The sequence below is a fragment of the Oryctolagus cuniculus genome, chromosome 13 (assembly GCF_964237555.1).
Source record: "Oryctolagus cuniculus chromosome 13, mOryCun1.1, whole genome shotgun sequence".
Lineage (NCBI taxonomy): Eukaryota > Metazoa > Chordata > Mammalia > Lagomorpha > Leporidae > Oryctolagus > Oryctolagus cuniculus.
Window position 1 is genome coordinate 105,404,398 of NC_091444.1, and position 24,600 is coordinate 105,428,997.

Genomic DNA, 24,600 nt, shown 5'->3' on the forward strand with positions numbered 1-24,600 from the left:
AGGGCATCTAATGAGGGAATGTAGGGCCAGATTTCCAGCCCGAGATCGGCAGGGCATAGAGAACTCGAGAAGACCAGGCCTTTGCCCACGCTGTAGAAGAGGAAATCATTGGGTCAGTGAATGTTACTTTAAAATAAACAGCGCAGGCAATCCCCAGAGGATGCCAAATGAGCCGGGCCCCATAAGAAGATCAGGTGTATATGGTCAACAGCAAAAAAACGGAATGTGGGCCCCTGCACCCCGGGGCCAAAACAATCGGTGGGTGCCACGATCCCAAAACCAAATATTTACCGCGCAGAGTTACGAGCCACCGAATATTCGGTACTGACACCTCAAATGGGGCCACAAGCCATAGAGGTGAGGGCAGAAACAATTTCAGCGGAGCATAACGGACTTGGAATAATCGTAGGAAAAGAAACAAATGCTTTGAGAGGCCTAATGGTCATCACCGGAGTCATTCAATTACCTTGTGATAAGTTAAAAGTGCTAATACAATCTACAAAGGGTATTATTCAAATCAAACCAGAAGAACCTGTGGCTCAAATACTGATCATGATTGGAGCGCAGGATGTTAATGGACCCCAAGGGGAGAAATTTGCAGCCTTGTCCCTATCTCTAGCAGATCGACCTCTGTGGACCTTAACCATTAGAGGAAAGTCAATTCAGGGCCTGCTAGACACAGGTGCGGATGTAAGTATAATTTCGGAAAATGATTGGCCGAAGTCATGGCCCCTTCAGCCAGGAGATAATACTTTAGTAGGCCTAGGTGCGGCCATGACACCATCAAGGAGTGCTCAGGTGCTTCATTGGCAGGATCAAGAAGGGAACAAGGGAAATGTGCAACCTTATGTTAGTGCACTCCCCATCACATTATGGGGAAGAGACATTTTAGAACAATTGGGACTGACGTTAACAAATGAGGATCAATTGGAGAGTTCTACAGGACGGCGTATTATGTATAAAAAGGGATATCAGGAGAGAGGATTAGGCTCCAGAGAAGGCAGAAGGGACCTAGCCCAGCCCAAAGGCGATTTTAAAAGACAGGACACGGGTTTTTCGTGGGGGCCACTGAGATGCAGCCGCTGCCATTGTCATGGCTGGACAACAAGCCAAAGTGGATACCACAGTGGCCCCTTACCCAGGAAAAGTTGGCTGCAGTAAATGATATAGTATCACAACAATTAGAGGCAGGCCATTTGCAACCATCAACCTCCCCATGGAATACGCCAATATTCGTGATAAAGAAAAAATCAGGGAAATACCGGTTGTTGCATGATTTACGGGCTGTTAATCAGCAGATGCAACCCATGGGGGCATTGCAACCCGGACTCCCGGTTCCTACTATGATTCCAAAGCATTGGCCACTAATAGTACTCGATCTGAAGGACTGCTTTTTTAGCATACCTCTACATGAACAAGACACTCAGAGGTTTGCTTTCACAGTACCTTCCATTAATCATCAAGGTCCCGACAAAAGATATGAATGGAAGGTGCTTCCCCAAGGAATGACCAACAGTCCTGCCATATGCCAGCTATATGTTGACCAGGCAGTAGAGCCGGTTCGACAACAGTGCCCAAAGGTACAAATTTTACACTACATGGATGACTTGTTAATAACGGCTGAAAGTGAAAGTCACCTAATGGAAGCATATAAGCTGCTGCTATTATATTTGGAAAAAGTTGGGTTACAAGTAGCGCCAGAGAAAATACAAAAAGGGGAAGTAGTACAGTACTTAGGACTTAAAGTAACTTCTGAAAAGGTAACCCCATTAGAATTTGAAATTGCAATAGATGGGTTACAGACCCTTAATGACTTCCAAAAATTATGTGGCAATTTAAATTGGTTGAGGCCCTATTGTAAATTATCTACCGAAGATATGATGCCATTATTCAATATTTTAGAAGGAGATGCCCAGCTTGATTCCCCTCGTAGATTGACAATAGAAGCCCGCTTGGCGTTACAGAAAATTGAAAAACAAATTAAAGCAATGCAGATGGAAAGATGTGATCCACAACAAGCCCTAGAAATATTAATTTTTATGGAACAGCTGTATCCCTTCGCAGTCATTTGGCAAGGAGGACCCTTGTTGTTTGTATACCCACATTCACATGCACCGCGTGTACTATACACCCAAGGCATTGCGGTGGCTGATTTAATATTAACAGCAATAAAAAAGGCGACAGAAATGGCGGGGAAGACTCCAAAGCGATGTGTAGTTCCCTTTGCTCAAGAGGCAGTAGAAGCCTTTACAAGGGAATGCTGGCAATGGGCATACATAGTTCTCATTCTACAAATAGAGATTGACAATCACTACCCTCGCCATCCATTTGTTAACTTCTGCACACAGGTTTCAATAAAACGGGTGCAGAAGGTGCGAAGGGATCCAATTCAAGGGGCAGTTACCGTATTTACGGATGGAGCTAAAGGCGGAACAGGAGCAGCTATATTTAACAATCAACGATATTTTGTTTTAACAGCATCCCCTTCTCCACAACATGCAGAATTAGCTATTATCGCAACAGTATTACGCAGAGAGAGTGCACCCATGAATATTTTGTCTGATAGTGCATATGTGGTGAATGCAGTTCAGATGCTCGCTACACAGTGCCTTATTCTTAAATCCTCCTCAGTCTATTCTTATCTAAGTGAAATTCAGGGGTTATTAAATCAAAGAGAGCATGCTATTTACATAGGCCACATAAGAGCTCATTCTAATTTACCTGGCCCACTTACTCGAGGAAACATGATGGCAGATCACTATTCAAGATTCTTGCTTGCATGCACCGCTTTGGAACAAGCTAAAGAATATCACTCTAAATGGCATGTTAACACCCACACTTTAAGTTTTAAATTTAATATTCCCCGCAAGCAAGCAGAAGATATCATTAGATCCTGTGAAAAATGCGTTGTTACCATAGTTCCAAAGATTCCTGCGGGAGCCAATCCCCGTGGCCTTAAACCAGGACATATCTGGCAGATGGACGTTACACATATCCCCTCTTTTGGGCGACAAAGCTGTGTTCACGTCACTGTAGATACATACTCAGGTGTAATTATGGCCACAGCCATGAATAAAGAAGGAGTACAACAAGTAATCCAACACTGCTTGCAGGCTTTTGCAGCCTGGGGAGTTCCTCATGTGATCAAAACGGATAACGGCCCAGCGTATACATCAAAGCGTTTTGCTGCATTTTTGAAAGAATTCGGAATCTCCCATATTACCGGTATTCCATACAATCCACAGGGGCAAGCTGTGGTAGAACGCGCTCACTTATATTTAAAAAATTTAATAATTAAACAAAAAGGGGGAATAGGGGAAATGGCCACATCCAACAAGGACGTCTTGGCCCTAGCTCTTTATACAATTAATTTTTTGAACAAGAAAAAGAACGGTAAAACACCTGCAGAAATGCATACTCAATCAGCTGATAAGGAATCAATACAGTGGGTAATGTGGAAGGATTTACAGGACAACCAATGGAAAGGCCCGTTCCCCTTACTCAGAAGAGTACGAGGCGCCGTTTGTTTTTTTCCACAGGGTGCGGCACAACCAATATGGACCCCTGAGAGAAGAATTCGGTTGATAAACCTGCCAGCAGAAGATCTAGAAGAAGAAAACTCCATTTGAGGAAGAAAACAATGAATAACCAATCCCTGAGATCTTTGGAATACGGGACATTTTTCAACAAACTCTGAAGTAGCACGACAAACAAGAGTCAATAGCATGAAGATCACACTGAACTTTACACAGGCGCGTATCAACGCCAAAAAAATAAAAAGAAAGGGGGATCTGTGGGGAGCAATTCGGACTATACTGTTACTGGAATTAAGATTTATTCTATGCATCTGCTCTCCCACAATATGGCGCTGGGAGAGAAGTAAACAGCTTCTACCCAGCTGCCTCTCACCAACCTGACAAGCTGCAGGAGCTGCTCCTGATTGGAGGAGAGCGGCGTGCTCGGCGTATGGGCAGCCGAGTTGGGATTGGTGGAGAGGACTATATAGGAGGAGAGAGACGGCATGGTGGTGTGGGTTGGTTGGAGAGTGCGTTGGAGAGTTCGCGGGGAAGTTCGTTACTTCGTTCTTTCTCATTTCTCTCTACTCATTCTTGCTTTGGGAGTTTGCTGTTTACTTATTCTTACTTTACTATAGAAAGGACTTGTAAAAAAAGGGGAACAACAAGCGCCCGGTCCGGTGCGGCTCCTCCGCGTGCGGAGGAGCAGCACAGGGGGCGCCGGCAGGTGCACAGCTAGGGACTATGGTGCTACCAAAGACAACGCTGCAGAAATAGTTCTGATGTCCCGATGCCTTTCTCTGCAGGGAAGCGCCCCTCCCCACCATGCACACACATTTCTAATATGAGTTCGTGGCGTTTTCAAAAGGTCGTCGGGGTCATGGTGTTGGTTCATCATACACCCTAGATGCACGGGGTCTTCAGCAAACCTAAATATCCCAAGGGCGTTAGCAGAAGTCACTTTTCTTACCAGGCCAGCAAAGCTCTTTCTAGATGAGTCTCAGATGCTTCGTTCTCAATGTACAGTGTAGCTTACAGGACAAAGAGGTACAAGAAAAACCGACCCAAGCTCCCAGCACAAACATACACGCTACTGTAACAACCACCTGCTCCCTGCTACACGGCACCAAGCGGAACACCCACATTTCACCTCACGATCAATTCATGCACGGTGGTCCTTAGTCTTATGGTACTTAGTCTAAGTACCATAAGTACTACTAAGTACTATGTACTTAGTACATAGTAGTACTAAGTACTACTATGGTCTTATGGTCCTCAGTACTTCGTCCTTGGATTTATGGCTCAGCTCATAACTTCAATGAGATCACAATGTGCAAAGCACCGCAACATTAGGGGATTAGGAAGGGAGGAAGAGACAATGAAAAAGTAACTTACTTGCGGGGATATTTTTAAGGCAGTCCTGAATTTCAAAGTAAGCTTTGCTGTTTCAAAGGAAAGACGCACGGAGCTACAGTCATTTAGTCCTCGATGTGTGGCATCCCTCCACGGGACAGATCTTGGCGAAATCCGTCTTATAAATTTATATCTCCAAATAGACAAGTACGACCAGGAAGTAGTTAATAAAAAAAAAAGACTGCCCTTAAATGACAAACAAATCTGGAATGTAAGCAGGAAAAGACAAATAAAAATAAACCCTCTCTCGGGGCAGGGAGGCTGCCCCGCTCCCTCCGTGTCACCTTAAGCTCCTGGCTACGCTGCTCTGCCTCCACGTTAGGGCAACATGCGACGTCTGAAAAGAGAGGAGCTCATTCCCCCAAGTCCCTTATGGTAAAGGAAGACAGATGGAGGATTTCCTGCCGAGGCGCAGAGGCGAGGGGGTGTGGAAGCGACCTGAGTAGGCGCTGGGTTTTCTAGGCTCAGCAGTCTGGCTCAGCAAGGAGCCCACACACACTGCCTGGGCCCCAGGGAGCCGGGTGCCTCTGTGATAACCCCAGCTGCCCCTTGGACTCCGGCAAGCCGGTCTGCAGAGCCTCAGGGCCTGGGTTCTCCCTGTCCCTGAACCTCCTACGCTTTGCGATTAAGGCGGATCAGAAAAACGCACGTAGGACATTTTGCTACATTAGAGGTGTCTTTTCCCAGGTTTTAAACACTTTTTATTTGGGAGACAAAGACAAAGACACACACACACACACACACACACACAGCGTGCTCCCATTCACAGATTCATTTCTCTGATGCCAGGAGCTGGGAACTCCATCCAGGTCTCCCACGTGAGTGTCAGAGACCCAGGAACTTAGCCATTACTGCTGCCTCCTGGGCTCTGATTATAGAAGGGAGCTGGGGCTGGACAAGGGGCACAAGTGCTCCAGCAAGAGGTGCAGGGGTCTTTTATTTTACTTATTTAAAAGACAGAGTTACAGAGAAAGAGGAAGAGAGGAGAGAGGTCCTCCATCTGCTGGCTCGCTCCCCAAATGGCTGCAATGGCTGGAGCAGAGCTGATCTGAAGCCAGGAGCTTCCTCTGGGTCTCCCACGTGGGTTCAGTTATCCTCCACTGCCCTCCCAGGTGACCAGCAGGGAGCTGGATTGGAAGCAGAGCAGCTGAGACTCCAACCAGCACCCATATGGGATGCAGGAGTTGCAGGCCAAAGCTTTAACCCGCTGAGCCCCAGCGCCGGCCCCAGCAGGTGTCTTAACCACTGGGTCCAGTGCTCATCCCATTTCCTTCTCTCTCGTCTCTTCATGTTCATCTCCCGGGTTTTGTCTCTGATACAGGCATCAGGTCATCAGATATGAGCAAATAGGGAGGGGCCACAGGAACCAAGGACCCTGCTCTCTGCCCAGGCCACCCTACACCACACGCTTTGTGGTTTAATTTGTGGTTAAAGAATCACGGTTCAGCCAAACCAGAAAAGTCTCGCTTGTAGCACGCGCACATAGAGTCCAAAGTGTGCAGCTTCTAGCTGTCAATCAGAAGTGTCACAGCCACATGTCCACTCAGCTCCCTTACGGCTTAGGGATAAAAGCCCCAAACCAGGGAGAAGGGGCCACGTTTTCCTCTGGACTAGACCATCGCTCCCTTGGAGGGCACGTTCATGAACTTGGCTTTCCATCGCTGTCTCGTCCCTCTGAACTGTGATTCAGCACTGCACGGGTGCACAGGAGTTGAGGCACGAGGCTGGCGCAAGGGTGCAGTGGGCTAAGCTGCCACCTGCAGTGCCGGCATCCCATCTGGGCACCGGTTCGAGTCCCAGCTGCGCCTCTTCCAATCCAGCTCTCTGCTGTGGCCTGGGAAAGCAGTGGAAGATGGCTCAAGTCCTTGGGCTCCTGTACCCACGTGGGAGACCTGGAAGAAGCTCCTGGCTCCTGGCTTCAGATTGGCGCAGCTCTGTCCATTGTGGCCATCTGGGGAGTGAACCAGCAGGTGGAAGACCTCTCTCTGTCTCTTTCTCTGCCTGTAACTCTACCTCTCAAATAACTAAATAAAATCTTTTTTAAAAAAAACAGAGTGGAGGCAAGCTGGCCAGCACCGGTGACACCAGCACGTCTCCAACTATATGAACCATGCAAGAGCGATCTGGAAAATTCATTAGAAGTGTTCTCAGTGTTCTGTTTCTCCTTCCTCCCCTCCCCACGCGGACACACTGCTCGGCTCCGGGTGATGAAAGACACAGACGTGGCCAGCGAGACTCTACACAGACCTCTCCCAGGCCCCACTGACCCCACTAACTGATGGGCTTGAGTTTGCAAAGCCAAACAGAAACTGCAGATGGCCCCGAACTTCCTTCCAAAGCACAACTTGGGAGTCACTTCCTTCCCCATCGCCAAGCCCAAGCACACCACTGCCTGAGACAGAAGCCGTTTCCCTGTAAATCCAACAACCCATTGTAGAAGCACTGAGCACACAGCATCTCCACGTCCCCACGCTCCCCGTGCTGCCTTTCCTATCTCCGACTTGCGTTCAACATCTCTCCATAGTGAGCACTGTGGGAGCTTGCCTTCCACGTTCACGTCCTGGGGCAAGAACTCACTCTTGCGTGGCCAAGGTTCTGGTCAGCTCAGCTGAGTGAGGAGGGCATGACTACAACACAAGCAGGTGCTGGGCTGTGGGTGCAGTGTGGCCTCTCAGACACTGACGACCGAGAAAACTTCGTGGGCTTCCTAAGAACTTTCCGAAATTACCTGGAGCGCTGTTCCACGTCAGGGGCCCCCAAACTATGGTCCCTGGTTCACATTAGGCCTGCCGCCTGCATTTGTACATCATGTTTTCGCAGAACACAGTCGCGCCTGCTTGTGGCCATGTCGCCCAGAGCTGCTCCCAAGCTGTCCCAACAGAGCGGAACCATCATGGAAAGAACACAGAGTCGCTGTCTGGATCTTCTTACAAAAAGCATGCACACCTCTTTCTGTATGGCAGAGGGTCAGCTAACAGCTACTGTGGCCTTGGCCTTCACGGCTGAGCCGAGTGGTCAGAGCTGCATTGATGGATGATGCTTCTCTCTCAAATGTCCTCCTGTTGAAGGTCTGGGGGGAGGGGACCCCAAGCACCAGGGGTCACAGAGGGGTGTTGGAGGGATTCAGGCAGTGCCACGGAGGCAAGCCAGGGAATCAGGCTGTGTGAGAGCTATGAGCAGTGCACACAGGCAAACGAGCACTGGCTACAAGTCTGGAAGGGAGATGGGCCTGAGCAAGCTGGGGGAACTGAGTGAGGCAAGGACCGGAAGGAGGGCAACTTCCTTCCAGGGGCCCTGAGAAGGCTAGGGGGACTACATGCCTTATCAATCTTAAAAAGAAAAAACAAACAACAGGGAGCCAGGAAGGGCATTTGGTGCCAGAGTGCCTGGGTTGGAGTCCTTGCTCCGCGTCTGATCCAGCTTCCTGCTCATGTGTGCCCTGGGAGGCAGCAGGTGACGGCTCCAAGACTCAGGTCCCTGCCACTGTCGTGGGAGACCCCATTAGAGTTCCGGCTCCTAGCGTCAGCCTGGCCCAGGTGCTGGGCCATCTCCCTGCCTCTGTGTGTGTCTGTGTCTGCACCTCTGCCTTTCAAATAAATTACAGGCCGGCGCCGCGGCTCAATAGGCTAATCCTCCGCCTTGCGGCGCCGGCACACCGGGTTCTAGTCCTGGTCAGGGTGCCGGATTCTGTCCCAGTTGCCCCTCTTCCAGGCCAGCTCTCTGCTGTGGCCCGGGAAGGCAGTGGAGGATGGCCCAAGTGCTTGGGCCCTGCACCCCATGGGAGACCAGGAGAAGCACCTGGCTCCTGCCATCGGATCAGCGCCGTGCGCCTGCCGCGGCGGCCACTGGAGGGTGAACCAACAGCAAAGGAAGACCTTTCTCTCTGTCTCTCTCTCTCACTGTCCACTCTGCCTGTCAAAAAAAAAAATAAAAAAATAAATAAATAAATAAATTACAAAGAAACTTTGAAAAGGAAGCCAGCAGCCACTCTGGGTGCTACTGGGGGCTCTTGGGTCAGTGCAGGAAGTAGGGTCCCGGCTGGCAGTAAGGGACCCCGCGGGGGTGCACACAGTGTGACCGAAAGTGAACAACCCTGAAGCAGCCTGTGAACAGGGTGATGTCACATGTGCCGCCGCCCAGCTTCGGCCCTGGCCTCTTCACCCAAAGCCGGCCTGCAGTTCTGTTTTTTTTTTTTTCCTAGAATAGCTGACCTGCCTGATTTCATGACTGACTGTTTCCTTCCACTCACGGCTTTAATTCCCCCAAACTCTGCAGCCACCCCACACAAAGCTTGGTTTGTCTATCTAATTCCTTTAAGCCAGACCCTGAACGCTGACCGGACTTCGGACGCCCCACGGACGCGGCTGTTTCCTGGTTCACCCAGCTGTCCGGAGGTCAGCTCTTCAGGGCCGCTGCTACCGGCAGGCACTGCCCTGAGCCGGGGGTGAATCTGGCCTCCTGGACAGGAAGGAGCCACACACACACACGCACACACACACACACACACATACACACATGTGCATGCATGGCACCTTCTGTGCCATGAGAGCAGCTCAGGAGAGGCAGGCCAAGTTCACGGGTGAAGTACAGAGAGCGTGACCCCAGAGAAGCTTCCAAGGCGGAAGCCGAGGAGCAGGGAGCTGCGTGATGAGCCAGGACAGCTTAAGGTCACCGACAGAGGTGCAAGGGACCCAGAGGGGACCCTGGTGTAGCCTGGAAGGTGCACAGGTGAGAGTTAGCCACGGACGGCGGGGGGGTACCAGCAGGAATGAGGGCCCTGGAAGGTGCATGATGGGGTGGGGGATGGGATTTCCGCAGCCCCCTGCTGAGCAGGGCTCAGAGGTGTGGCAGGGCAGCTCTGCTGAGCGATGGGCCTTGGCAGTGACCACAGCGCCGGGGAAACAGAGCAGAGGCTTTGAGAGGTGTTTCGGAGACGGGGCAACTCTGACCCCGCCACGGGCAACCTGAAGCCGTCGTGGCCGGGTGCTGGCTTGTGAATTCTTAATTTCCACCCCCTGGAAGGAGACTCACGGGCCAGGGGCCTCATCATCCTTGGTCAGCACCGTTTCCCGAGCACCCTGCCCATGCCTGGTGCAGAGAAGGGGTGCACGGCTCTGTGAGCTGCTGCCAGACGCTGTGCAAGGCTGGTCTCTGGGTGGCAGGGCGGCAGGCGGCTCTGTACACGTGAGCTCCGGCCTCTGCAGCCTCAGTCCATGGTTGGACATGGGTCAGCTCAGGGGCAGCTTCTTCCTTTTTCATTTTTTTTTTTATTTGAAAGGTAGAGGAGAGTGTGGGAGAGAGACACACAGAGAGAGCTTCCATTTGCTGGTTCAATTCCCAAATGTCCCAACAGCCAGGGGTGGGCCAGGCTGAGACCAGGAGCCAGGACCTGAATCTGGGTCTCCCATGTGGGTGCAGGAGCCCGAGTACTTGAGCCCTCACCTGCTGCCTCCCAGGGTGCACCAGCAAGAAGCTGGCAATGCACACAGTCAGGACTTGAACCCAAGCACTCGAATACGGGATGCAGGCATTCCAAGTGGCACCCCAGCCACCGTGCCAAACGCCGGCCCCGAGCGGCACATTTGCGTTTCCATGTCCTGGGTGTTTCCCTACGAGGTGAGCGGCCGGCCCTGCTGCCTCCCAGAATGAGCGTGGGCGTGTCACGTCCACCCTGGAATTGTGAAGGCACGTTTTTTGCTTTGCTGGTGACGTCCCGCTTCGTCTGGGAGGTCCACGTGGCAGGTGCGGTGTGACCGAGCCGCCTGTCTAGGTGTGTCAGTTACTGGCGGCGGCCATAACCAGCCACCACGAGCCGAGCGACTTGAAAACACAGGAATTCATTTCCCCGAAGGTCTGAAGGCCAGAAGTCCAGAACCCAGGTGTGGCAGGGCCCCTTCCTTGTGGGCTGCTGGTAGCTACTGCAGCCTGGCCTTCCCGGTCCCATCCAGCCTACTCTCTGGCCTCTCTGTGTGACCTGTGCTCTTCGTAGAAGGACACCAGTTGTGGGATCGGGGGCCAACCCTGTCTCAGTATGACCTCAGCTTCGCTTAGTTATGTCTGCAAAGACCCAATTTCTGGAAGGTCTAGGTGGACATAATTTTGTTGTTGTTGTTGTTGGGGGATATCATTCCATATAAATTTATGCCTCTGGAGCGGAACAAAGCCATCTGTTCCACACAGAGGTCCAACATCTCTTCCCCTGGACTGTGGTCCGACCAGGGGCAGACAAGGACAGCGAGAAGGATTTGGAGGTAAACGTTGCTATGGGAGTGGGGGAAGCCACTTGCAATGTGTTGTACCTTCCGGCAACCCCACATGCCCCATGCTCTACCTAGGTGGGGACTGCCACTTTTATCCCACACACTTCTCCTCAAAACATCTCAAAGGCACAGGGGAATGTCCACAATGAACTCACACAAAGCCACGGGAAAGAACAAACCTCCTCACTTAAAAATGTTTCTCACGGCTACAGTCCTCGGAGTCCGTTCGGCCTACAGAAGCTCACCCTGCACCAACAGCCATGTGTGTGGAGGAGAACAAGGGGACACGAGGTCACGGCCCCTGACGTGTGGCCTCACACATCCGTGGGGAGGACCTTGCACACTTCACAAATCAAAAAAACAATCTCAGCCCGGGTAGACACTTCTTTTTCTAGTTCAATGAGATCTAACTCCTTAAAGCTGAAAAAGCATTTTTCGCCCAAAAATGAATTCTTAAAATGACACTACAAAATACAGCCTGAGGATGAAGATATCTTGTTTTACGGGCAACGGAGACTGCATTATCCGAGCAGACAAAAAGCCGACTCCATCAGAATTCTTGTGTCGTTTTTCACTGCACGTATCTCACCCCAGAGTTACATCTCTTAGGCAGCATCAAAGCTATTCATTCCCTTTTTATTCCAATAATTAAAGTATAGCACAATCAGTAGGGTTACCCACAGCAAATCTTTAGGAGATTAATACACTATGTTATTCTTTTGTTCATAAACGGCTCCTGCATAGCAATGAGACGGCAATAAAGTTTATGTTCCCGTTACATGTAAGAATTGTATTTTGTTGTACCAAATAGCTAACATCAAAAATAACTACTGGTATAGACAAAACACACAACACTATTATTCTTGGCATACATTAATATGTCACTGAAAATATTAATACAATGCCCACTGGAGCTAAGATCTGACTATTTACGTTATAAGACTGCATGAAGAAAAAATGACGAAGAATAGGTCATGGTGGAAAAATAATTTGAACACAGATTTTGGTGGTTATCGTTCAAATTACTTCATTTTTAGGATGGCTTCGAGGAAACTAAAACCTGCATTACTCTAACCTAAATCGCTGTCTCCTCATAAGGTATTGGAGTTTTGGGAAGTATTTATTTACCTGGGGAGGGGGAGAGAGAGAGAGAGAGAGAGAGAGAGATGGAGAGATGGAGAGATGGAGAGATGGAGAGATGGAGAGATGGGGAGAGAGAGATGGATCTCCATTGGCTGGTTCACTCCCCACATGGCCACAGTGGCCAGGCCTGGAGCTCCCTCTGGGTCTTCCACGCAGGTGCGGGGGCCCACGCACTGGGACCACCACGTGCTGCTTTCTCGGCACCGTAGCAGGGAGCTGGATCGAAGTGGAGCAGCCAGGGCCTGAGCCGGTGCCCATGCAGGGTGGGGTGCTGGTGGCACAGGGGCGGCTTAGCCCACCACACACCTCCATTAACTCACAAACCACACCTTCACGTGACCACAATCCAGGGGCAGCGATGAATTATTTCTCACGATTCTCCCCCCCCCCCCCAAATTAACAGTCCAGTTGCCTTAGGTGAGGAAGCTAAGACAAAAAACCTTTTGAGATTTATTTATTTATTGACAGATTGATTGGTTTTTAAGGTTCACAGGAAGACAGGGAGAAAGGGATCAGTCGGGACTGTGTATGAACACGGTTCCGTCTACACACATTTTTCGTGCGTCACAAAGTCGCAGGTTCAATTCCCCACGAAGGGAAAGCCAAGTTCCTCACGTGCGCACGCTTTCGCGGTGTAACCAGAGCAGTCACTCACGACGACTTCCCGCCTCTGGACGGTTTAGTCCCGCCCCTGCGTACATGGCCTGGGCGTTCTCTTTAACGGACAAGGGAACGCTCCAATCACCTGTAGCAACACGCCATCTTCTCTTTTATGGACAGGGGAATGCTCCAATCACCTGTAGCGACACGCCATCTTCCCGCCCAGCAGATGGACCCGCAGGGAGGCGGCAGCATTCTCTTTTATGGACAGGGGAACGCTCCAATCACCTGTAGCAACACGCCAGCTTCCCTTTTATGGACAGGGGAACACTCCAATCACCTGTAGGGACACGCCATCTTCCCGCCCAGCAGAGGGACCCGGCTGAAAGATGGTCGGGGCCTGGGTCCTTCTGCAGGCCCGGGCAGGCTGCCCCCGTGGCCGGCGATAGCTGACCGGTTCTGCGCTGGGCGCGCACGTGGAGAAGTGTGACCGGAAGAAGGCAAAGCCGGCCGCGAGTATCAGCGACCTAGGATGGGAATTTTGATTTCCAGCGTCACTGTGGTCCTGGGCCATCGGCCCTCAGCACACGGCACCTTGTGCCTCCGGTTCTCTCTCCACGGACCCCGCCTGCGGCTCCCCTTGGCAGCCCCCGGCCCTCACAGCCCTCGTCCTGTGCCCTGGACGGCATCCGGCCCCGCGGTTTCAGACCCCGCTGACTTCTGTCTGCCGCAGCCTGCAGCCTGCGTGCCCCCTCGCCCGCTCTCCCGCCATCGCAGCTCATCCACACGGAGCAGCACGGGCAGAGGGTGGCCTGCGAGTCGCAGACTGGACCCGCGTCAGCCTTGCCACCGAGCACCAGCGAGCCGCAGACTGGACCCGCGTCAGCCTTGCCACCGTGCACCAGCGAGCCGCGGACTGGACCCGCGGCAGCCTTGCCACCGTGCACCAGCGGGCCGCGGACTGGACCCGCGTCAGCCTTGCCACCGTGCACCAGCGAGCCGCAGACTCGACCCGCGTCAGCCTTGCCACCGTGCACCAGCGGGCTGCGGACTGGACCCGCGTCAGCCTTGCCACCGTGCACCAGCGAGCCGCGGACTGGACCCGCGGCAGCCTTGCCACCGTGCACCAGCGAGCCGCGGACTGGACCCGCGTCGGCCTTGCCAGCCGTGCACCAGCGGGCCGCAGACTGGACCCGCGTCAGCCTTGCCGCCGTGCACCAGCGAGCCGCAGACTGGACCCCCGTCAGCCTTGCCAGCCGTGCACCAGCGGGCCGCAGACTGGACCCGCGTCAGCCTTGCCGCCGTGCACCAGCGAGCCGCAGACTGGACCCGCGTCAGCCTTGCCAGCCGTGCACCAGCGGGCCGCAGACTGGACCCGCGTCAGCCTTGCCAGCCGTGCACCAGCGGACCCGGGCTGGCGACCAGTGAGAGATGGCAGCCGGTGGAGAAGTTAACTCAACCAGCCACACACACACACACATACACACACACGAGACGGCCACCCAGCTGAGGAGTTAACTAGCTACACACACACACACACACACAGGGAAGACACACACACACAAGATGGCAACCCAGCTGAGGAGTTAACCAGCTACACACACATACACACACACACACACACACACAGACACACACTGAGAAGACACACACGATATGGCAGCCCAGCTGTGGAGTTAACCAGCTACACACATGCACACACACACACACACACACACACACAGGAAGGTGGAAGTCACCAGCAGTCCTTCCATCTGTGACCATGAAGAACACCGGCTTGCTCGGTGGTGTTGGGTTGTTGCTGTCACTCACAGCCTTGACCCGGTTTCTCTGATCAGCCGTGACGAACTGCAGTTCCCACGAGTGATGGGAATTTGGGGAGCGTTTGCTTGCTGTCAATCTCCCCCCTCATTCATCAATCAGCGTGGCTCAGATTCCTGTCTCGCTTCTAATCTACGGGCCAGATGCACCTCTCGATGAGTCTGAACTGACCGATCACGTAGATTTGATGACATGGAACAACCACTTCTGGAACGTTCCAGTCTCCTTATCCGTTACAGGGTTCATCAGCAAGGAACCAAGCTGCCAAAGCAGGGTTTCTGCCCCAGATTTTTCTGGATCCTTCGTGGGTTTGAAGGTTTCTTTCCTCCTGATACGCATCCACTCTTTCATAAGGCATTTCAGCTAGACTCTGGGCCGTAAAACCCCAGTTGTGTTGAGCTAACATCTTTGAAAGCTAAAAGCACCAGTTTTTCCTTCCTTTTCCCTCCAGCTCTCTCCACCACATAAGCTACAACGTCGTTCTGCATTCTGCTTAGTCGCGTGGATATCACGCGTAATTTGCCACTGAAACATCTTTTCTGTGAGAGAAGCCTAGCGTTGATGTCCCTGCCTAAATCAGAGTTAGTTTTTCTGAAGACATGGGAGTTCCTTTTGTCATAAACAATCCCTCCAGTGACACTGCGGCTCACACGGAGTTGACACAGCCTGCCTTAGGACAAGAGGTCAAATCTCACACATCAGGGCTTCCAGAACCTTCCCTCTTGGCAGCCTTGAAAAGTGGCCCCTGCTGGGTGCTATGGACCCCCTGCAGATGAACCCGCAGGTGTACCGTGGCTTGGGCAACCCATCCCCACGCCTGCTATGCTGAGAGGAATGTGGTCAAACCACGCAGCTCTCATGCACTGTTCTCGTCTTCACTTGCTAGTACTCAGCCACAACTCATAGACAGCAACCCAGCCAGCGCCTGGCCCGAGCCGTTCTTCCCCGTAGCAACAATAAAATCTCTCCATCCCTGTGTGAGTACAAGGTCTGCAAGGGGAGAAAGATTCCAAGGGGCTGTCAACAATTGTCAGGAGATTTGTTTATGCCTTTCATCCATTTTTAAAACGGAGTTTCTTTTTAAAGATTTATTTCATTTATTTGAAAGGGAGGGAGGGAGGGAGAGAGAGAGAGAGAGGAACAGAAAGATCTTCCATCTGCTGGTTCACTCCCCCAAACAGCCACAATGGCTGGAGCTGGGCCAGGCTGCAGCCGGGAGACTGGAAGTGCATCCAGGTCTCCCACATGTGTGGCAGGGGCCTGCATACTTGAGCCTCCTTCTGCTGCTTTCTCAGGTGCATTAGCAGGGAGCTGGATTGGAAGTGGAGCAGCTGGGACTTGAACCGGCACTCATATGGGATGCCGATGTCACAAGTGGTGGCTTAACCTACCGGGCCACCGTACCAGCCCCAGAGTGGTTTGGCTTCCGACTGCTGAGTTTTAAGAGGTTTGTATATTCCAAGGAACAGTCCTGCATCCCACGCCTTTTGCAAACGCTGTCTACCGGTCAGTGCCTTCGCATCTCGGTCTCCCGCCACGTCTCCGGCAAGGCAGGAATTTTTAAAGAAGTCTAATTTATGCACCATTCCTCTCCCGACTGCGCCTTTCATGATCACTTCTCGCAGCTGACAGGTGACCACTATACCCCAGGCACCTAGGTTCTCGCCTGTGTTGGCTTGTGGTTTTCATGTTGTGTAGGTCGGTGTTGTGCTTCCAAGCTCCTTCTGTGAGATGCGTTCTTGCCTCCTCCCTCCCGTCCCTTCCTCCTCCTGCAGGGTCTCTCCAGCACTGTTCCGTGAAGACGCCGTCTTTCCCACGGCGTGCCCTGCGCTGCTTTGTCAAAGATGAGTCGGCAGTACTCGTGTTGGCCCACTCCAGTGTCCCTGTACCTTTCTGCCCCTCCAAGGCCACACTGCACTGGGCTGAGCCAGTTCTCCTACCTGGGCTTCCCGTTCACCATCATGGGGCTGCTCAGTTTGTTGATGTCCACAAGATAACCTGCTGGGGCTTGGCTGGGGCCATAGATCGAGCCGGGAAGGACCGGCTGGCGTCTGGGCGACACCGGGTCTTCCTGCTCCTGACATGGGACAGCTCTGCACCCTGGATCTTCTTTGACTTCCTTCATGCAATCTTAGCAGACGTACACCTGAGTTTTTCTATTTGTTGGTAGCTAACGAAAATGGCATTGTGTCTCTCGTTTCTTGTTTGCAGCTGGCACGTAGAACTGCAATGTCCATGTGTTAACCTCGTATCCTGCAACCTTGCCGGAGCTGTGTCTTAGTTCCAGAATTCGCTTGCTGGTTCTTTCAGACTCTGCTCACAGAAAGTCACATCATCTGTGAACAGGGACGGTTCTGTGTCTTCCTTTGCAATCTGCATACTTTTCGGTAATTTTTTTTATTGACAGATAATTCAGGTACCACAGAACTGACTCTTTCAAACATGTAAGTCGATGGTTTTTAGGATATTCAAAAACCTGTGAAGCTATAACCACCAATTCCAGGCAATTTTCTTTTCTTTCTTTTTTCTTTTTTCTTTTTTTTTTTATTTTGACAGGCAGTGGATAGTGAGAGAGAGAGACAGAGAGAAAGGTCTTCCTTTGCCATTGGTTCACCCTCCAATGGCCGCCGCGGCTGGCGCAGGTGCTTCTCCTGGTCTCCCATGGGGTGCAGGGCCCAAGCACTTGGGCCATCCTCCACTGCACTCCCGGGCCACAGCAGAGAGCTGGCCTGGAAGAGGGGCAACCGGGACAGAATCCAGCACCCCGACCAGGACTAGAACCTGGTGTGCCAGCACCGCAAGGCGGAGGATTAGCCCAGTGAGCCGCGGCGCCGGCCCCAGGCAATTTTCATCACCCCATGAAGGACACGCACACCCATTAATCATCACTTTTCATTCCACTGCCCCTGGATGAAGCACATCTTACACCAAGAACCCAGTATCCAATATGAATGAACGTCTGTCACAAGATCTCAAAGTACAAAAGCAGAAAATCAAAGCCAAACACAACTGAAGGCACAACACTACTGGATTCCCAGTGGGAAGGCGCAGCTAAACATGCAGAAATGGTCATCCGTACGTGCTTGGACCTACTATCCGCATCGGTACAGCCAGCCCCCGAATTTCTCTAAATACCTCAACAACCACAACCTTCACTTTAACACAAGATCGGCTTCCAAGAGGGTCACCAACACGTGCAAACAAAACACGAGCAGACACAGACGTCGGAGAAACCACACCACCAGGGCTGCTGCGTCTCCGCACACACAGACATCCCAGAGGGCTGCTCGGCCCGCACAGAAGGCAGAGCCAAATGTTTCAAGGCTATTAATATTAAAGATCTCACAGTATTTGGGGCTGGCACTCTGGTAGCAGGTAAAGCCACTGCCTGCGGTGCCAGAATCCCATATGGGTGCTGGTTCATGTCTCGGCTGCTCTACTTCTAATCCAGCTCCCTGCTGATGCACCTGGGAAAGCAGAAGATGGCCCAAGTGCTTGGGCACCTGCACCCAAATGGGAGACCTGGATGGAGTTTCAGGCCCCACCCTGATGATTGAGGCCATTTGAGGAGTGAACCATTGGATGGAAGATCTCTCTCTCTTTCTCTCTCTGCCTCTCTGTAACTGCCTTCAAATAAATAAATCAATCTGAAAAAGAATTTTTTCCAGTATTTAAACTAGTTAGAAAACCCCATGAATCATTTACAGACGTGTTCTAAAACCCCAACAACAGCCATGAAAGCAGGATGGGACGGTGCCCCCACCGTGTGCCTGCTGTTGACGCTCTCGACGCCCCCTCTGCTGGTTCCTGCAGGAGCAGACCCATGAAGACCAGGGCGCAGTGTTCACAGGCTGTGACTCCATCTCCACCTTGACTGTGTGCAGTTCCTGGTTTCAGTTGTTTTGAGAGTTAGGACCAGGTGGCAAATTATTTTGTTTTTTGAGAAAAAGAAATACTATAAAAATGTAATGCTTGTTAATAGGGCTAACATTTTCAGCATCATGATCGCTAAACAATCACTCCAGGCCCCTTCAATGTAGGCTTTCTATGAGTTTTCTTAGAGCATCTAATAGCAGGTTGAGGGGCTGGCTTTGTAGTGCGGTGTCTTAAGCCACCACCTGTGACACTGGCCTCTGATCTGAGTGCCCTGTCAAGTCCTGGCTGCTCTGCTTCCAATCCAGCTCCCTGCTAATGCGCCTGGGGAAGCAGCAGAGGGTGGCCCCAGATCTTGGGCCCCTGCACCCACATGGGAGACCTGGATGGAGGTCCGGGCTCCTGCCTTTGGCCTGGCCCAGCCCTGAGCCTTGCAGTCATTTGGGGAATAAACCAGAGGATGAAATACATCTCATTCTCTCTCTATGCCTCTCCCTCTCTCTCTGTCCCATTGCCATTCAAATAAATAAAATAAATCTTTAAAAAAATACTAGGCTGATTTTACTTTCTCTAACCCCTCTGAATGAGAACAATGTAAACAAAATCAATCTTTCTAAAACTGACACAAAAAGGAAGAAAATGGAGTGGCAAAATATCTGGGATAATTTTGGTCTAATTAATAAAAAGTGCACTACATCTAGGAGAAATCCTTCACGTTGAGAATCGGCATCCTTACAAAAAGGGTTCAGACAGGGAAGAGTTAACGATACTTCCTTCCTCAAAGGCCACTCTCTGAACTGGGCCAGGACACAGATTCAATGACACCCTGCTGGGAGCAATGTTCGCTGTCTGTGCTAAGTGCTCCCGTTACATAAGACTGAGCGGGCACGCATCCTGTTCAGGGTGTGTAGACGGCCTGGACAGAGAGCCCAGTGCCATCCGGGCCAGGGGGATGGTGCTGTCTGTCCCTCTGCTGGGACCATTCTCATGCTCAAGGCACTGATGGCACGGGCAGAGGGCAGGTTACTCCCCTGCACGTCACAGATATACCATCCTCTCTGGGAAACCTTGCAGCCTGGCGAGACAGGTGCACACCGCTGTGCCCAGACCTTAGGAGCCACACAGAGGAAGAATTGCTGGCCTGCTAGCGGCCTCTCAACCAGCACAGCGGCCTCACCGCCCTGTGCCCTAGCACCCCAAAAGACCAAATCCCGGAGAGCAATGATCGGGTGGCTTCAGGAGCCCTGTCCTTACCTTCTTCCTCCCAGAGCTGGAAATTTTTTTTTTTTTTTTTTTTTTTTTGCATACAGAGCTGGACTCCTGGGCGGGGCCCGAGAGGGAGGCCTGCAGCTGTCCTGGTGCATTTGCTCTGTGCACTGGGACCGCACTGGGGCACAGTGGGTTAAGCTGCTGCCTGTGGCACCAGCATCCCCTATGAGTTCTGGTTCAAGTCCCAGCTGCTCCACTTCTGATCCAGCTCCCTGCTAATGGACCTGGGGAAGCTGCACCTGGGGAGTTCTTGGGCCCCTGCCACCCACATGAGAGACCCGGATGGAGTTCCAGGCTCCTGGCTTCAGCCTGGCCCCACCCTGGCTGTTGCAGCCATTTGGGGAGTGAACCAGTGGATGGAAGATTTCTTACTCTGTGTCTCTCTCTGTCTTCAATCCTGCCTTTCAAATAAATTCAAAAGAAACAAGAAATGAAGGGCAGTATAGTGGTTACAGCACCCCCACACATGCACGCACGCACATACAAGAGAAGGCACGTGCTCTGGGGTCTGAACGAAGACCGTGACCCTGTGGAGGCCACTGTGAGAGTCCTGAATCCACTTGGGTCTGAGACGTCTCCCCCACTCCTTCCTGGCATCAGGAAAACAAGGACTCAGAGGCGCTGGGCACCTGGAGAGCCTCAGCACGCCCACAGTTTGTCCCAGCTGCAGATCAGGGAGACATCCTGGGCCTCCCGATGCCCATCACTGCCCCGGAGACTCCCTGTGTCGGGGACACCTGTCTCACCGTATCTGGGATCCTCCCCAGCTGCTCCAGATCTGGGCAGATCCTCCTCCACCCACAGGTCAGGGGCAAACCCCCGTGGAGCCTCAGGGGCTGCATGGAGAGCGTCCGGCTTTCTTCCCTGCTCGGGAGCTGCACACGTCCATCCCAGGATCCAGACCCCTCCACTTCCCCGCCACGCAAAGCCAGTCAGCCGCTTCCCCTGTATCTTGGGCTTCCACTGCGAGTCTCTACTCGGCCCCACGCCCCCAGGGGCCCCCCCTCAGAAGCCCGTGTGCTCACTCACAGCCGCTCCTCTCTCCTGGCCTCTGAAAACAGAGTGTCCCGGGTCCCCCTGCCCCCGGACCCCACTGCCACAGCCCTGCGTGGTCCTCTGAGGGCTAACTGCCTTGCTTCTGGATCTGCAGGAAGATGGAGTGCACGCAGAGGGGAAGCCCCTAGGATAGGGGGGCCGGGGGACAGGCAGCTGCCCTGGACACATGCAGGGTCCTCCCCAAGGGTGTCGGGGCCAGGGCCTCCCGGGCAATGCCACCTGTCCCCCATACAGGAGCCAGAGACCACCAGCAGGGAATTCCACTCGCCCTGGGAGAGGTAGGCAGGCAGCCTCTCCTTCCTCCAGAGTTTCACTGCTATGGGGACAACTGACTCACCTGGAATCATCACCTTCCCTGAAACCCCACTCTCTGTTCATCATCTTGTAGTCTTTAAAAAGTAGAAGTCCCCAACCTCTGACTCATTCTCCCTTCTACTTGCCAAATACAATTAGTCAGCAAATCCTACAGACTGGGGCCAGCGCTGTGGCGTAGCAGGTTAAACCGCTTCCTGCAGCTCTCGCATCCCATGTGGGCGCCGGTTCTAGTCCCGGCTGCTCCACTTCCAATCCAGCTCCCTGCTAACGTGCTTGGGAAAGCAGTAGAAGATGGCCTAAGTGCTTGGGTCCCTGCACCTACGTGGGGGACCCAGGAGAAGCTCCAGGCAAATAAATAAAAAATCCCATAGATATGTTTTTCCACTGTTCCGACTATCACCATTCAAATCCAGGCCCATCTTACTCCATGCCTGGCCCATTACATGACGATCTCCATGACTGCCAAGTCAATGCCAATTCACTCATTTCTCCCTTGTCTGTTTTTTCTTTCTTTCTTTTTAAGATTTATTTATTTGAAAGGCAGGGTTACAGCGAGAGAGGGAGAGATAGAGAGAGAAAGAATCTTCCACCTGCTAGTTCACTCCCCAGATGGCTACAGAGGCCAAAGTGGAGCCAGGCTGAAGCCATAGCCTGGAACTGCACCCGGGTCCCCCATGTGGGTGCAGGGGCCCAAGCCCTTGGGCCATCTTCTGCTGCTTTCCCGGGTGCATTAGCCGGGAGCTGGACCAGAAGAGGAGCAGCCAGGACTGGAAGCAGCCCTCTGGTGGTACGGCGTAACCCACTGTGCCACACACCGGCCCCTCCTCATCCTTCCCCGCGGGATGTCTCCAGGGCTTAGTCTGACCCCTACACAAAGTGCTGAGCTGGGCGTAACTCAGCTCGGGACTCAGCTTGTACTTCCTTCCCACAGATGCGTGTGGAGTACCCACTTTGACAGCAGGGAGGCAGACCCCTCTCTGCCCAGCCACTGGGAGAACGGAGCTGCAATTGAAGACCAGGGCTCAGAACGAGAAACGGCAAAAGCGTGTGATGCGGGGACACGGGAGGCTTCTGCTGCTTCTCTCTGGGGGAGGATGAGGATGAACCAGGAGGAGCAGGTGAAAGGGACAGCGTGAGGTGTGGGCAGAGCCCTGCGGGTGCAGGGGCCGAAGGTGAGGGGGCCGCCTGGGGCAGGACAGCCAGGAGTTGAGGAATTTGGGCTTCATTATAAAAGCAATGGGAAGCCACAGCAGGTTCAAGGCATAGGAATGCAAGCATTTATTTTGTTTCCAAATGATCAGCCCAAGGGCACAGTGGAAGATCCTGTGCTGTGTCCCAGGAGAAGGGGAGAGGGCAAAGCTAGGGCATGGCCTGGACCAGGGTCCTGCCTTTGGCTGGAACGGAGGAGACACAGGGCTGCCAGACGGCTGAGAGCTGGGGAGCAGCCCTGGGAGAAGCAGGCGGCGGCAAGGGTCAGACAGCGCTGTTCAGGGTGAGCTGCTGGGGGCTGGTGTTGTGGAGCCGTGGGTTAAACCTCCACCTGTGACCCTGGCATCGCACAGGAGCACGGGTTCAAGTCCTGGCTGCTCCACGTCCAATCCAGCTCCCTGCAAATGGCCCAGGAAAGCAGTAGAAATGGTCCAAGTCCTTGGGCCCCTGCACCCATGTGGGAGACCCAGAAGAAGCTCCTGGCTCCTGGCCTCGCTCTGGTGCAGCCCCAGCCATTGTGAGCCTTTGGAGAGTGAAGCAGTGGATGGAAGACCCCCCCCCCCCCCCGCCAGGCTTCTCTGTTTGTTTCTCTTTCTCTCTCTCATTGCAACTCTGTCTTTCAAATAAACAAATAAATCTTTTTTTAAAGGATAAGATCCTAGTTTTTGGCATGAGCAGGGAGTTTAATGAGCTGGGAGTTCAGGAGAAGAGACAGGCAGAGGTGTGCAAGGGGCTGGATGCCAACCAAGCTTGGATTTGGATGTTTTCGCCTGAAGCGGTCACCTCCAGCAGGTAGCCCTGTCCATCAGTCTGGAGTTCCAATGGGAGGGGCAGGTGCACGAGCTACTTCTGAGCAGGGTTGGTGTGTTTGTAACCCAGGCGCTGGGAGCAGGGAAGTGGCCCAGAGAGACCTTGCGGTGTGCAAGGAGGGTGGCCCGGGCCTCAAGCTCAGGGAACATGGTGAGATTTTTATCTCATTGTCACAACAGCCACCCGCATCACCCACGAGTCCCCCAGGCCACTGGACCTGGGTATGGACAGGCCGTGACACGGTCATGAAACTTCCCTTAACTTCATGTGCAGTATTCGCGAACTTTCTACAAGACAGAAACACGGGAGCCCGACATAAAGCTGTGGAGGCTTCCCCTAATGAGGACTACAGGCTGTAGACTTCCCTCCTCTATTCCAACTGTCAGAAACCAGCGCAAGAGAAATGACACAACAAGGCAACCCACAAAAACAGTGAGCACAGGGTGAGGACGGGTCAGGCTGCATCAGCGCCCTGCTAATAACACGGCTCATTGTTGGGTATCGGATTCTCTACCTTAAACAGTTTTAGGAGCCAACAGGTGGTTTTGTGGAACCATCTGCAGGCATCCAATCAGAATATACCTGAGAACTCCAGGGGTTTTCGGTCCGGAAGCATAATTTGCTGTCGCCTGGGGCAGGCTCAGAGAGGGTCACCCGTGGGACAGGATCATGGGAGAATCTTGCCAATGGAGGCTGTGCCGTGAGTCCAGAAATAACTGACAGAAGTGACCAGTGAGTTAACAAAATAATTGTCACAAGTGACCAGTGATTTAATGATGTCACCTATTGTTTTCACGTCTTCTGCCGCTGTGTTAAAAACAGCAGGCTGCCTCTTGTCAACAGAATCCTTGCACCTTTAGAAACTCCAGCCACTCAGAGCAGGGTGAGGCTGGGAGCAGGGAGCTTTGTAAAGCTGGTGGGCCCTGGGGACAGGATCCACGAGGCCAAGTGGTCCAGCTGCACGGGGACACACGGCTGTGGGAGTGGGAGTCCCTGGGCTCCACCCCTGACTCTGGCTCCTGACCCGAGCTTCGGCCAGTGCAGACCTTTTGAGGCAGCAGTGGGGGCTCAACTAGTCGGACTCCCACCATCTACAGGGGGCACGCGGATTGAGGTTCTGGCTTCTGGCTTGGTCCTGGACTAGCCCTGGCTGCGGTGGGCATTTGGGGAGCAAACCAGTGGGTGGCAGCTCTCTCCGTCCCTCCGCCTCTCAAATAAAATAATAATAAAAACCTGGGACCTTCTGACAGATGTGTGCATGGAGTTTCACTGCCATCAGGTCGCTGCCGTGAGTCCTTCAAAGTACTGAAGCTGCA

At 52.7% G+C, this 24,600-nt stretch overlaps 1 protein-coding gene across 4 annotated transcripts in view; it reads right to left on the reverse strand.

Annotated features, from left to right (window-relative positions):
- Positions 1-24,600, reverse strand: part of KIAA1217 (KIAA1217 ortholog) — a 659,855-nt gene that overhangs the window by 332,965 nt on the left and 302,290 nt on the right. Inside the window, exon 1 of one of the 4 annotated variants that reach the window (XM_070056128.1) lies at positions 4,911-5,410. The exons of 2 other annotated variants lie outside the window; for them this stretch is intronic. The gene's annotated coding sequence lies outside the window, so the exon portion shown is untranslated. Of the gene's footprint in view, positions 1-4,910; positions 5,411-24,600 lie in introns of those variants that run through there. One more of the 4 variants, XM_070056130.1, reaches the window with a different exon arrangement.